The sequence below is a fragment of the Rhinopithecus roxellana genome, chromosome 17, assembly GCF_007565055.1.
Source record: "Rhinopithecus roxellana isolate Shanxi Qingling chromosome 17, ASM756505v1, whole genome shotgun sequence".
Classification (NCBI taxonomy): Eukaryota; Metazoa; Chordata; class Mammalia; order Primates; family Cercopithecidae; genus Rhinopithecus; species Rhinopithecus roxellana.
This window is the reverse complement of record NC_044565.1, coordinates 73,966,747-73,979,921: the sequence shown is the minus strand read 5'-3', so window position 1 is coordinate 73,979,921 and position 13,175 is coordinate 73,966,747. Positions and strand designations below refer to the sequence as shown.

The following is a 13,175-nucleotide window of genomic DNA, read 5'->3' as shown; positions in this document are numbered from 1 at the left end:
TGTATGTCTTCTCAATTATTCTAAATATGTTTGTCTTCTCAATTATTGCTGTTTAGTTTTTCTTGTTTAGTTCATTGTTGCAGTCTTTTTGGATTATTTCCACTCTTACTCTGTATTCAAAGTATTATTTACTTTTCTCAGTCTTTTATCTGCTTCTGCTCACAATGATAACCATGAGGAATTATATAAATCTGAAGAATTTTCAAAAATCAGTGTGATACTACATTATAAGCAATATAATTTTAGGGTTTTTAATACATTCTAATTCTTCAGAAATGTGAAACCATATATATTATTTCTTAAATTGTTGTTATAATCAGAACTTTCTCTTCTTCAACCGGAAAAGGTAATTGAATATTTTTATTCATTGAGATGTTTGCATATTTTGTCATGAGAAAATATAATTTAGACTTAATAAATACTAATACTTCGGGTGCAGTGGCACGTCTGTAATTCCAGCAGCACTTTGGGAGGCTGAGGTGGGCAGATGACTTGAGCCCAGAAGTTCAAGACCAGCCTGGGCATTGTGGCAAAACTCTTGTCTCTACTAAAAATAGAAAAATTAGCCATGTGTAGTGTCAGGTACTTGTTGTCCCAGCTACTTGGGAGGCTGAGGTGGGATGATTGCTTGAGCCTGACTGGTTGAGACTGCAGTGAGCCGAGATCATGGTACTGTACTCCAGCCTAGGTGACAGAGTGAGACCCTGTCTCAAACAAACAAACCCAAAAAACAATAGGACCAGTAAATTGACAACAATATCCTCAAGGAGGTTATAACAAGATAACATTTTTATTGTTATTTTAAAAGTAAAACATGTACATTGTGGAACATTTAGGAAAGTAGAAACTTAAACCCAGCAAACCAAATTCCTACTTATAATTCCCCCTTTTAAATAGTATCAAATAAACTACTGCCACATTACATTGGGATCCCTAATATTGACCCTTCTTTTCTTTGTAGCATTAGTTGGACTCATTACCTATGTCAGTTACTTATTACTAAGTAACAAAAGCTCTTACTTAAAATTACCTATATCAGTTATCTTTTACTAAGTAACAGATTTAAACTGTGACTTAAAATCACAGCTGTTTATTGCCTAAAATTTGGGGGCCAGGAATTGGGGCAGGGAACGCCTTGCTTTGGTCCACAAGACACTGACTGAGGTGGCTCAAATGGGGCTACAGTATCTCACATAGTGTCACTCATGTGTCTTGGACCTTAGTGCTAGCTCTCTGTTGAGAGCCCTCATTTCTTCTCCAGCTGACCTGTTTGTTCATCAAGTAGGGCTTTTTTTTTTTTGGCTACTTTCTAGAAGAATAGCTTAGACTTCTTTTTTTCTTCTTCTTTTTTTTGGATCAAGAGAGTAAAACCAGAAGTTTCTAGGCCTATTATGTCCTAGGCTGGAAACTGCATAGCGCATTTCCAGTGAATTGTGTTTTTCAAAGCAAATAAGATCACTGTGTCAGCCAAGATTTGAGGAAAAGAGCAATATATTGCTCCTCTTGGTGGGAGGAGTAGCATGTATGTACAGGAGTAAGAGAAACTGTTGACAGCTGTCTTTGCTGATGGTCTACTGCAGTTCTTCCTCTGGTGGACAATTGGTGTCTCTCTAACATGTCATATACACCCAGGCTTCCCAGGATGTTCAGAAATCTTATTTGCTGTGACCCTAGGCTCAAAATTTATTATTATCTTATGATCTCCATCAAGTTAGGATGTGAATGAGGCTCCTTGAGTGTGGTTCCTCTTTTTTTGGAGGGGGGATGTGGTGGGGAAAGAGTCTCAGCTCTGTTGCCCAGGCTGGAGTGCAGTGGCATGATCATGGCTCACTGCAGCCTCTGCCTCCTGGTCTCAAGTAGTCTTCCCACCTTGGCCTCCCAAAGCAGTGGGATTACAGGCATAAGCCACTGTGCTTGGCCTCTTTTTTTTTTTTTTTTTTTTTTTTTTTTTAAAAAAGAGGCAGGGCCTCATTCTGTCACCCAGGCTGGAGTGCAGTGGCACAATTATAACTCACTGTAGCCTTGAACTCCTGGGCTCAAGGGATCTTCCTACTTCAGCTTTCAGAGTAGTGGCCCTACAGGTACGTACTACCATATCTGGCTAATTTTAAAAGCATTTTTTTAGAGATGGGTCTTTCTCAGACTGATCTTGAACTCCTGGCCTCAAGCGAGCTTCTTGCTTTAGTCTCCCAAGTAATGTCTTAGTTACGTATTGCAGCATAACAAATCACCTCAATGTATGTATTTTTTTCTTTTTTTAAAAAAATTAAAAACAAACTTTAATTTTTTGGGTGCATGGTGTATAGATGGGGTACATGAGAAGTTTTGATACAGTCATGTGGTGTAAAATAATCACATCATGGAGAATGGGGTATTAATCACTTTAAGCATTTATCCTTAGTGTTACAGACAATCCAGTTATATTTTTTTAGTTACTTAAAAATGTACAATTGAGTTAGCGACTATAGTCACCCTGTTGTGCTACCAAATACTAGGTCTTATTCATTCTATTTTATTTTGTATCCATTAACTATCCCCACCTACCTGCTAGCCCTCCACTATTCTTTCCAGTCTCTGGTAACCATCCTTCTACTCTCCATGTCTGTGAATTCAATCGTTTTGATTTTTAGGTCCCACAAATGTGTAGTTTTTCACTTAAATGATTCTGTAGTTTGGAAATTTGGTTGGGTTAGTGGAGACAATTTGTCTCTGTTTCATCTACTGCCAGTTGAGGCAGGTCGACTTCGGCTAAAGACTCCAAGATGCCCTAGCTTCCTCTCTGGGGCCGTGGTGCTGGTTGTCTTCTTGAGGCACATCAGTTTTCATCTTGGTTCTCATCTGTCAGTGCCTGTTGACACTCACCCTTCAGGACTTCTCAGTTCACATGGTGAATCCTCTCTAGCAGGATAGCAATTGAGCAAAAGAAGAAATTTCCAGCTCTCTTAATACCGAAGTCTAGAACTGGCACAGCATCACTTATGCCTCATTCTACTGGTCAAAGCGCATCATAAGGCTAAATTCAAGGAGAGGGAACTACGGATGCTACTTTTAATGGGAGGAGTGACATTGAGCATTGAGATGTGGGAAGAATTTTTGGTGATTAGATTCATAGAAACTGTGGTTAAGTAGTTGAGGGATTATTTGTATATAAGTCTGTGTCCCTTCCATGGTAGTTCCATAGTGTTTTCTCCCGGGAGCAGCTAGTCTTCAGTGTATCTGCTATGCATATCACAGTACCTGGTACACAAAAATATTTCAGTAATTGTTGAATGAATTAATAACTGTCTTGCCATTTGTAATACTTTATTTTTCCAAAAAGTGGATCAAATGTTCTTTTTAAAAAAGAAATTACATTTTTTTAATTTTCAAAAAATAAACTCTTGATCATCTTTGGCTACAAATATTCTTTTTTTAAACTGCTTTTCTTGTCATGAAGGTATTTTCCTGTCATTTTTTTACTCCAGTGTATTGGCTATACATAAGACTTTCTAGGCAAAGATCCTTGTAATACTTCAATAAATTCTTGATCGTTTAACTTTTAAGCTTTCCCCCCATTTTTCACTATTATGAACCAGACTATGTATTTAAAAAAAAATAATGTCTAAGGTATTATTTAAATTTCTGCTTTTTTTTTTTTTTTTTTTTTTTTTTTTGAGATAGAGTCTTGCTCTGTCACCAGGCTGGAGTGCAGTGGCGCGATCTTGGCTCACTGCAACCTCCGCCTCCTAGGTTCAAGTGATTCTCCTGCCTCAGCCTCCCGAGTAGCTGGGATTACAGGCGACTGCCACCATGCCCAGCTAATTTTTGTATTTTTAGTAGAGAAGGTGTTTCACCATGTTGGCCGAGATGGTCTCCATCTCTTGACCTCGTGATCTGCCTGCCTCGGCCTCCCAAAGTGCTGGGATTACAGGCATGAGCCACCGTGCCCGGCTGCATGTTTGTAATAGATTTAAAAATTATATTCATTAGAGCTTTTTAAAAAAATAGTAGTCTAAAGGAGAAAACATAGAATGACTCACAATCTCATTGCTCAGTTAACTCTGCTGACATAAAAAATATACGTACATGGTTAGAAAATGTAAACAGAATCAAGAAGTACAAAATGAATGGTGGAAGACTCTGGTTCTACTCAGCCAGTGTTTACTGCCAGTAAAGGTTTTTATGCATACACTAACATATATTTTAGCATATGTAAGTTTGTGTATTATGTAAAATTTATACATACACATTTATGTTTGAGTTAAAACATATAAATGAGATCATATCTAATGCACTTTGTTCTTTTTTGCATATATTAAAAATTTTTTTTTCTTATGATTACTTTTTCTTTTGTATGTCACCATATATTATCTTTTATTTTTTTTTTTGAGACGGAGTCTCGCTCTGTCGCCCGGGCTGGAGTGCAGTGGCCGGATCTTAGCTCACTGCAAGCTCCGCCTCCCGGGTTCATGCCATTCTCCTGCCTCAGCCTCCCGAGTAGCTGGGACTACAGACGCCCGCCACCTCGCCTGGCTAGTTTTTTGTATTTTTTAGTAGAGACGGGGTTTCACCGTGTTAGCCAGGATGGTCTCCATCTCCTGACCTCGTGATTCGCCCGTCTCGGCCTCCCAAAGTGCTGGGATTACAGGCTTCAGCCACCGCGCCCGGCCTATTATCTTTAATATTGAAATGCATAATAAATTTTACTATTATAAGTGCTTTTTTTTTTTTGAGACAGAGTTTCACTCTTGTTCCCTAGGCTGGAGTGCAAATGGCATGATCTCGGTTCACTGCAACCTCTGCCTCCTGGGTTCAGGTGATTCTCCTGCCTCAGCCTCCTCAGTGCCTGGGATTACAGGCATGTGCCACCATGCCCAGCTAATTTTTGTAATTTTTTTTTTTTCTTGAGGCAGAGTCTCGCTCCGTCGCCCAGGCTAGAGTGCAGTGGCACAACCTTGGCCTGCTGCAACCTCCACCTCCCAGATTCAAGTGATTCTCCTACCTCAGCCACCCAAGTAGCTGGGATTACAGGCACCCACCACCACGCCCAGCTCATTTTTTTGTATTTTTAGTAGAGACAAGGTTTCACCATGTTGGCCAGGCGGGTCTTGAGCTCCTGACCTCAAGTGATCCACCTGCCCTCAGCCTCCCAAAGTGCTAGGATTACAGGCGTGACCCACTGCTCCCAGCCTATAATTGCTTTTTATAATTGCTCTTGAGGGAGGTTCAATTAGGGTTCAGTTAGGATATATAGAAATCATCTGGAAAAAATTAGTATCTTCTAAAATTAACCGCATTAGGCTGGGCATGGTTGCTCATGAGACCTGTAATCTCAGCACTTTGGGAGGCTAAGGCAGGAGGATTTCTTGAACCCAGGAGTTCGAGACCAGCCTGGGCAACAAAATGAGTCCCCTTTCTCCAAAAAGTAAAAAAAATAACTGGACGAGGTGGCACACACCTGTGGTTCCAGCCTCTTGGGAGATTGAGGTGGGAGGATTACTTTAGACTGGGAGGTCTAGTTGTGTTCATCTGTTATGTTTATCCATATCGATTATATTTTTGAGTTCCCTAAGTGAGAATGCTACATTAGATGCTTTTATATGGCATTAAATACTACTCCTACCTAAGCAGTTTTTTGTTCTTAACATCTTGAATTAGTATAGTATGTTTGTTACAATTGATGAACCAGTATCAATACATTATTATATTAACTAAAGTCCATAGTTTAATTAGGATTCACTCTTTGTGTTGGATACTCTTACGGTTTTTGCCAAATGCCTATTATGTCTCTGTTGTTATAATACCGTACAGAATGGTTTCAGTGCCCTAAAAACCAGTGCTTCACCTGTTCATCGCCGTCTTCTCCCCTCTCCCCGAGCACCTAGTAACTACTGATCAGTTTACTGTCTCAATAGATTTGCATTTTCTTGAATGTCCTACAGCTGGGAATCATGCAGTATATAGCCTTTCAAATTGGCTTTCATTTAGCAATATATCTTCAAGATTCCTCCATGTCTTTTTAGAGCTTGGTATCTTACTTCTCTTTATCACTGAATAGTGTTTCATTTTATGGATGTACCATAGTTTGCTTATCCATTCCACTTCCTGAAGGACTGCTGCTATGTTGAATTAATATCTACCTTACTTATTACCCTTTTCTAATCATTGTCATTATTCTCCTTTTTTTTTTTTTTGTTTTTTTTGTGTACCACTTTTTTTCCTGTCCTCTCTGGTTTTAATTGTGCATTTTATATGACTATAATTTTTTCCTCTCAGCATATCATTTACACATGTATATGTTTATACCGTTTTTATTACTGTCTTTTAGTTTTTGCCATGGAGTTTGCAGCATACATGTACAGCACATTTACAACTTTATTTTTTTATTTTTATTTTTTTGAGACGGAGTCTTGCTCTGTCACCAGGCTGGAGTGCAGTGGCGTCATCTTGGCTCCCTGCAACCTCTGCTTCCTGGGTTCAAGCCACTCTCCTGCCTCAGCCTCCCAAGTAGTAGGTATCTTTCAAACAGTATTGAACCAAGAATAATTTTTTTTTTTTTTTTTTTTTTTTTGAGACGGAGTCTCGCTCTGTCACCTGGGCTGGAGTGCAGTGGCCGGATCTCAGCTCACTGCAAGCTCCGCCTCCCGGGTTTACGCCATTCTCCTGCCTCAGCCTCCCAAGTAGCTGGGACTACAGGCACCTGCCACCTCGCCCGGCTAGTTTTTTGTATTTTTAGTAGAGACGGGGTTTCACTGTGTTAGCCAGGATGGTCTTGATCTCCTGACCTCGTGATCCGCCCGTCTCGGCCTCCCAAAGTGCTGGGATTACAGACTTGAGCCACCACGCCTGGCCTTACAACTTTATTTTTTATTTTTTTGAGACAGGGTCTCACTCTGTTATTTAGGCTGGAGTGCAGTGGCGCACAATCTTGGCTTAATGCAACTTCCACCTCCTGGGCTGAAGGGATCCTCCCACCTCAGCCTCTCGAGTAGCTGGGACTACAGATGTGCACCACCATGCCTGGCTAATTTTTAAATTTTTTGTAGAGACAGGGTCTCACTATCTTGCCCAGGCTGGTCTTGAACTCAGGGGCTCAAGTGATCCTCCTGTCTTGTCCTCTCAAAGTACTGGGATTACAGGCAGGAGCCATTGCACCTGGCTAACAACTTTTAAATAACACTGTACTGCTTCATGGGTAGTGGAAGCATCATTTAAGGGTCTCCCTAATTTCTCCCTCCTGTCCCTTATGACATCACTGTCATTTGTTTCACATATCCATAAGCTGTAATCATCAAATACATTACTCCTTTTATTTATTTGAACAAATTATTTGTTAGATCAATTAAGAATAAGAAAAAATGAAACAAAAGATTTTATTTTACCCTCATTTATTCTTTCTCTAACGTACTTGCTTGCTTTATGTAGATCCAATTTTCTGACCTATGTCCTTGTTCTTCCCTGAAGGACTTCTTTTAACATTTCTTGCAAGGTAGATCTAATGTCTAAATTGACAAACTCCCTCAATTTTTGTTAGACTAACAAAAGCTTTATTTCTTCTTTAACTTTGAAAGAAATTTTTCCTGGATATAGATTTCTAAATTAGTGGGTTTTTTTTCTTTCGCTGTCAGCACTTTATTTTATCACTTCTTCCATGGTTTCTGCAGAGAAATTGTACATAATTCTTATCATTTTTATCCATGTTTCTCTATAGGTAAAGTGTTTTTGTCCTCTGGTTGCTTTCAAGATCTTTTGTTTGTCTTTGGTTTTTTGCAGTTTTAATATAAATTGACACCTAAGTGTCAGTTTCTTGGTATTTATCCTTCTTGGAGTTCTCTGAGCTTCCTGGATTTGTGATTTAGTATCTGTCATTAATTTTGGAAACTTCTCAGTAATTACTGTTTTTCTTTTTCTCCTTCTGGTATTCACATTTTATGTGTGTTACAACTTTTATAAATTTTAGGATTAAAAAAATTTCTTCGAAGAATGTCATTGGTATTTTGGTAGGGATTTCATTAAATATGTAAGTTATGTTGGGTAGTATGGACATTTAAACAGTATTAATTCTTCCAATCCCTGAACATGGGATATCTATCCAGTATTTTATGTCCTCTTCAATTCCTTTCATCAGTGTTTCAAAATTTTCCTTGTATAGCTTTTTCACTTCTTTAGCTAAATTTATTCCTAGGTATTTTGTTTTGTTTTTGGTAGTTATTATAGATGGGATTGCTTTCTTGATTTTTCAGTTTGATCACTGTTTGTATATAGAAATGCTACTGATTTTTCTATGTTGATTTTGTATCCTGCAACTTTACTGAATTTGTTTATCAGATCTTAGGGTTTTTTGGTGGAGACTTCAGGTTTTTCTAAATATTAGACCATGTCATCTGCAAACAAGGATAATTTGACTTTTTCCTTTACATTTGGATGCCCTTTATTTCTTCTCTTGACTAATTGCTCTGGCTAGGTCTTCCAGTACTGTGTTGAGTAGAAGTGGTGAAAGTGGGCATCCTTATCTTGTTCCAGATCTTAGTGGAAAGGCTTTCAGTTTTTCCATGTTCATTTTGGTATTAGCTGTGGATTTGTCATATGTGGTCTTTATCATGTTGAAGTATGTTCCTTCTACACCCAATTTGTTAAGAGACTTGTTAGATAGGTCCAAGTCCTGCATTTCTTTCAGTTACCTTCCTCTGTTATTATACAGGTGCCCTGTTGATGTAGTGATAAGATGAGGAAAGGAGACACATTCTATAATTCTGTGATCAGTTGTCATTCTTTTGGAGAGCCTGTGCCACTGGTCTGTGATTTAACAAGTTCTCAGATTTTCCCCCACTTCAGGTCAGACAAGAAGGCTGGAGGGGCTGGATTTGGGTATTACTTTTACTCTACGTTTGTGGAACTCTTGTAAGGCCCAATTTTGTTAGGCACTGGTAAAATAGTTTCTCTTGCAGTTAGGCATTTTTGTAAAGAGAACAGAATACTCAGTGAAGCAGGTATTTGTTGAGGCCCTTGGAAGTAAAACTTATATAAAGCCTTCTACAGCTTGATGGCTTGGCTCTCAGGAGTTTGAATCTCTCAGGGTAGTCCACATTTAGTCTCCAGCAATTAGTTCATTACCCTTTAAGTATTCCTGCTAGGTCCAAGGGTGGTTTAAGATTCTCTGATTCTGTCTATACTTCCAGTTTTGGGGGTATTGGTTTGCTCTGTCACCTCAATTCTCAGATCTGATAAGAGTTATTGGTTTTTAATTTAGTGTTTTTTCCTGTTAGGATAAGAGTAATACCTTCTAAAATCTTTACATGTTAGATCAGAAACTGGAAATCTCTTTCATTGTTTTTTTACTCTCACCATATGGGAGGAAGTCTGAAGTTTCCTGAAATCTTAGCTAGCACCTGTTTATATCACTACCTGTTTTCATTCTTAAGAAAGATTCAGTGCATTCTGTAGACAGTCACTTTAAGCACTGTGTGGGTAGGACTGGAGTTAGGAAGAGAGGGTCAAGGGTCAAGAATGTTTAGGAAAAAAAGGTAGACATTTACAAATCTGAGCTGCTTTCATTTTCTTAAAGAAAACTCCTCTAAATGAATTATTGAATGGCCCAAGTACCATGTAAAGGAATTATACCAGTTTATAGCTCTAATTTCACTATTTAAAATTTGCTATTTTGTGGTGGTTGTAAAAATAATTTTTTTTACCATTTAAATGTACCTCCTTCTGAAGAATACACAGAATAAGAGACTCTGATGCCTGTCTTAAACACAGATTAAGAATAATGCATTTTATATGTGGGAGTAAATAAACAGGTTAATGAAACTCATTTTGGCTCTCAAATGGTAATTTTTCATCTTTTCTGTTTTACTAGTTGTACAAGTTGTGTGTGTGTGTGTGTGTGTTGAGACAGGGTCCTGCTCAGACTGGAGTGCAGTGGTGCGCTCTCAGCTCACCACAACCTCTACCTCCTGGGCTCAAGAGATCTTCCTACCTCAGCATCCCAAATAGCTGGGAACACAGGTGCACACCACCACACCTGGCTAATTTTTGTATTTTTTGTAGAGACGGGATTTCGCCATGTTGCCCAGGCTGGTCTTGAACTCCTGGGCTCAAGTGATCTGCCTGCCTCAGCCTCCTAAAGTGCTGGGATTACATATGTGAGCCACTGTCCCCAGACTTACTAGTTATGTTTTATAAAAATTGGGTTGTTTTTAAGATAACATTTACTGTCAACATTTTAAGATTTTTAAAATTTTGGTTAAACTGGATTTTTCAAATATAATAGATGTACCTAATGGTACTAATCTATGTTTAAGGATGAAGAATACAAAAATAAAGAAACACCTGTTTGTTTTCTCATCTTTTAGCCTGGTAGAAGAGATAAGAAATGTATATAAATGATTATAATATAATTCAAAATGTAGTAAGTATAATTAAAGAGTTACAGGAGCAGAGAGTAGGGATTTGGGAGGAAAGAGGATGTAGTTGAGTCAGGGAAGCACAGAGAAGGCTTCATTAACGGGGTGGCATTTGAATGGATTTTGAAGGTGCCTACAATTTTCATGGGATTGGGCGTAAGGTTTTCATGAGAAAGGGAGTTATGTACATACAAAGTATTTAGGAGTAGGAAAGCCCAGGGCTTATTTATTTAATTATTTTTTCTTTTTTTTCCTTGAGACAGAGCCTGGCTCTGTCGCCCAGGCTGGAGTGCAGTGGCCGGATCTCGGCTCACTGCAAGCTCCGCCTCCTGGTTTCAGGCCATTCTCCTGCCTCAGCCTCCCGAGTAGCTGGGACTACAGGCGCCCGCCACCTCGCCCGGCTAGTTTTTTTGTATTTTTGTAGTAGAGATGGGGTTTCACCGTGTTAGCCAGGATGGTCTCCATCTCCTGACCTCATGATCCGCCCGTCTCGGCCTTCCAAAGTGCTGGGATTACAGGCTTGAGCCACCGCGCCCGGCCTAGGGCTTATTTTTAATAGGAAACTATTTGGCTTAACTTGCAGGAGTTGTGAAAGGCTTGGGTAGTAACCGAGGTCTGTTTGTGGATGGTTTTTGTTTGGTTTGCATAGTTAGGAAAAAAATTTTTGTGCAGATATTTGTAGTTAAGTATTGGTCCTGCCATTCCCTATTATCTTACACCTTGTCTACCTTTTCACACATATGTAACACCATCCTGGGGCTGGAGGCATTTGAGTAGCTGACTTATAGAGATATAGTGTAAGAGGGGCATGATTAGAGAATTGGAAAATAGATTAGAAACAGATTATGGAGGAAATTGAATGCCATTGTAAAATACTTGTATTTTATTCTATGCCTGGTACAGAGCTAATAAAATTAGCAAGGGAGGGGGTGATGATTGGGACTGAATAGGAATAGCACTCCTAGGCCAGGCGCGGTGGCTCACGTCTGTAATCCTAGCACTTTGGGAGGCCAAGGTGGGCAGATCACGAAGTCAGGAGTTCGAGACCATCCTGGCCAACATGGGGAAACCCTGTCTCTACTAAAGATACAGAAAATTAGGCGGGCTTGGTGGCACCCGCATGTAATCCAAGCTACCTGGGAGGCTGAGGCTGGAGAATCGCTTGAACTTGGGAGGCAGAGGTTGCGGTGAGCTGAAATTGCGCCATTGCACTCCAGCCTGGGCGACAGGGCAGGACTCTCTCAAAAAAAAAAAAAAGAACAGCACTCCTTGGTCAGGTGCGGTGGCTCATGCCAGTAATCCCAGCACTTTGGGAGGCTGAGGTGGGCAGATCACGAGGTCAGGAGTTCGAGACCAGTCTGGCCAACATAGTAAAACCCCATCTCTACTAAAGATACAAAAAATTAGCTGGGTGTGGGTGTGTGTCTGTATCCCAGCTACTCGGGAGGCTGAGGCAGGAGAATCGTATGAACCTGGGAGGCAAAGGTTGCAGTGCCCGAGATTGCGCCATTGCACTCCAGCCCGGGTGACAGTGTGAGACTCCGTCTCAAAAAAAAAAAAAAAAAAAAAGAATAGCTCTCCTTGAAGGTGTGATGGTAATATGAAAGGATGGATTGGAGTTGGAAGAAATAAATAGTGTAGTAAAAAAAATCATGGGGGCTTCAAACCAAGGCAGTGGCAGGTGGGGTAACACACTGAGCAGATGTGGGAGATGTTTAAGGGTTAGAATCATGAGGATTCTACACAGAATTCTATGCAGATAGAAATGTTCCTATGTGAGAAAGTTGAGATGAATTGAAGAGAATATGAAGTTCAAGGCCTCATAATATTGCCGTTATCAGAAATGGTAAAGCCAGAAATGAGTGTAAATTTAAGAGAATGTAGGGTACGGAAATGTTGACTTGTTTTTAAAAACATACAGGAGTTTCTCTATGATTCTGACAGCAAACTTGACCAGTTTCTAAGATTGTGTTGCTTCATAGTAGCTTCAAATGGTTGAGTTTTAAAAATAGAGTTTAGAATGGCTCTCTAGTACCTGAAGTATGCCCTTTCTTAGAAAATATTTCTTATCATCATGCCTATTTAAATGGAAATTTGGAAAGATTTAAAAATTAATTTTGGGAATTTCATTGTTTTCATTTAACTGATCAAACAATAAAGATTTATAATGACTTAAATGTTAATTTTAGTTAAGTCATTGACAGCTAGCTTACCCTTCTTCCTCTATCCTCTACCTCTTTCCCCAGTTCTCTGCCTCTGATGTTTTCTGGATCTTTTTTTTTTCTTTATGGAGGCAGGATTTCACTCTGTCACCCAGGCTGGAGTCCAGTGGCATGCTCACAGCTCACCGCAGCCTCCACCTCCCAGGTTTAAGTGATCCTCCCACCTCAGCCTCCCAAATAGCTGGGACTGCAGGTGTGCACCCCCACCCCTGGCCAATTTTTATATTTTTTGTAGAGATGGGGTTTTGCCATGTTGCCCAAGCTTTTCTTGAACTCCTGGGCTCGAGGAATCTGCCCACCTTGGCCTCCCAAAGTGCTGGGATTACAGGCATGAGCCACTGCACCCAGCCTATTTTCTGGATCTCTGTAGTTTATTTTTTCTTACATGAATCGCAGTATTCTGCTTAAATTCTATATGTATGTGTCTTTGGTCTGAAAGTGAATTTGACCAAGAGAAAAAGATGAGAGAAGTTCTTCCTTATAGGACTCTTTAAAACTGCAGTTATGATTCTTTTATATCACTTTGCCTTTAACACCTGTTTGAAACTTTCATGACCACCCTCACATT

At 39.7% G+C, this 13,175-nt stretch overlaps 1 protein-coding gene across 4 annotated transcripts in view; it reads left to right on the top strand.

The window, feature by feature from the left end:
* The window catches only part of MEMO1 (mediator of cell motility 1), a 147,891-nt gene that overhangs the window by 93,737 nt on the left and 40,979 nt on the right, over positions 1-13,175 (top strand). The window lies entirely within an intron of this gene.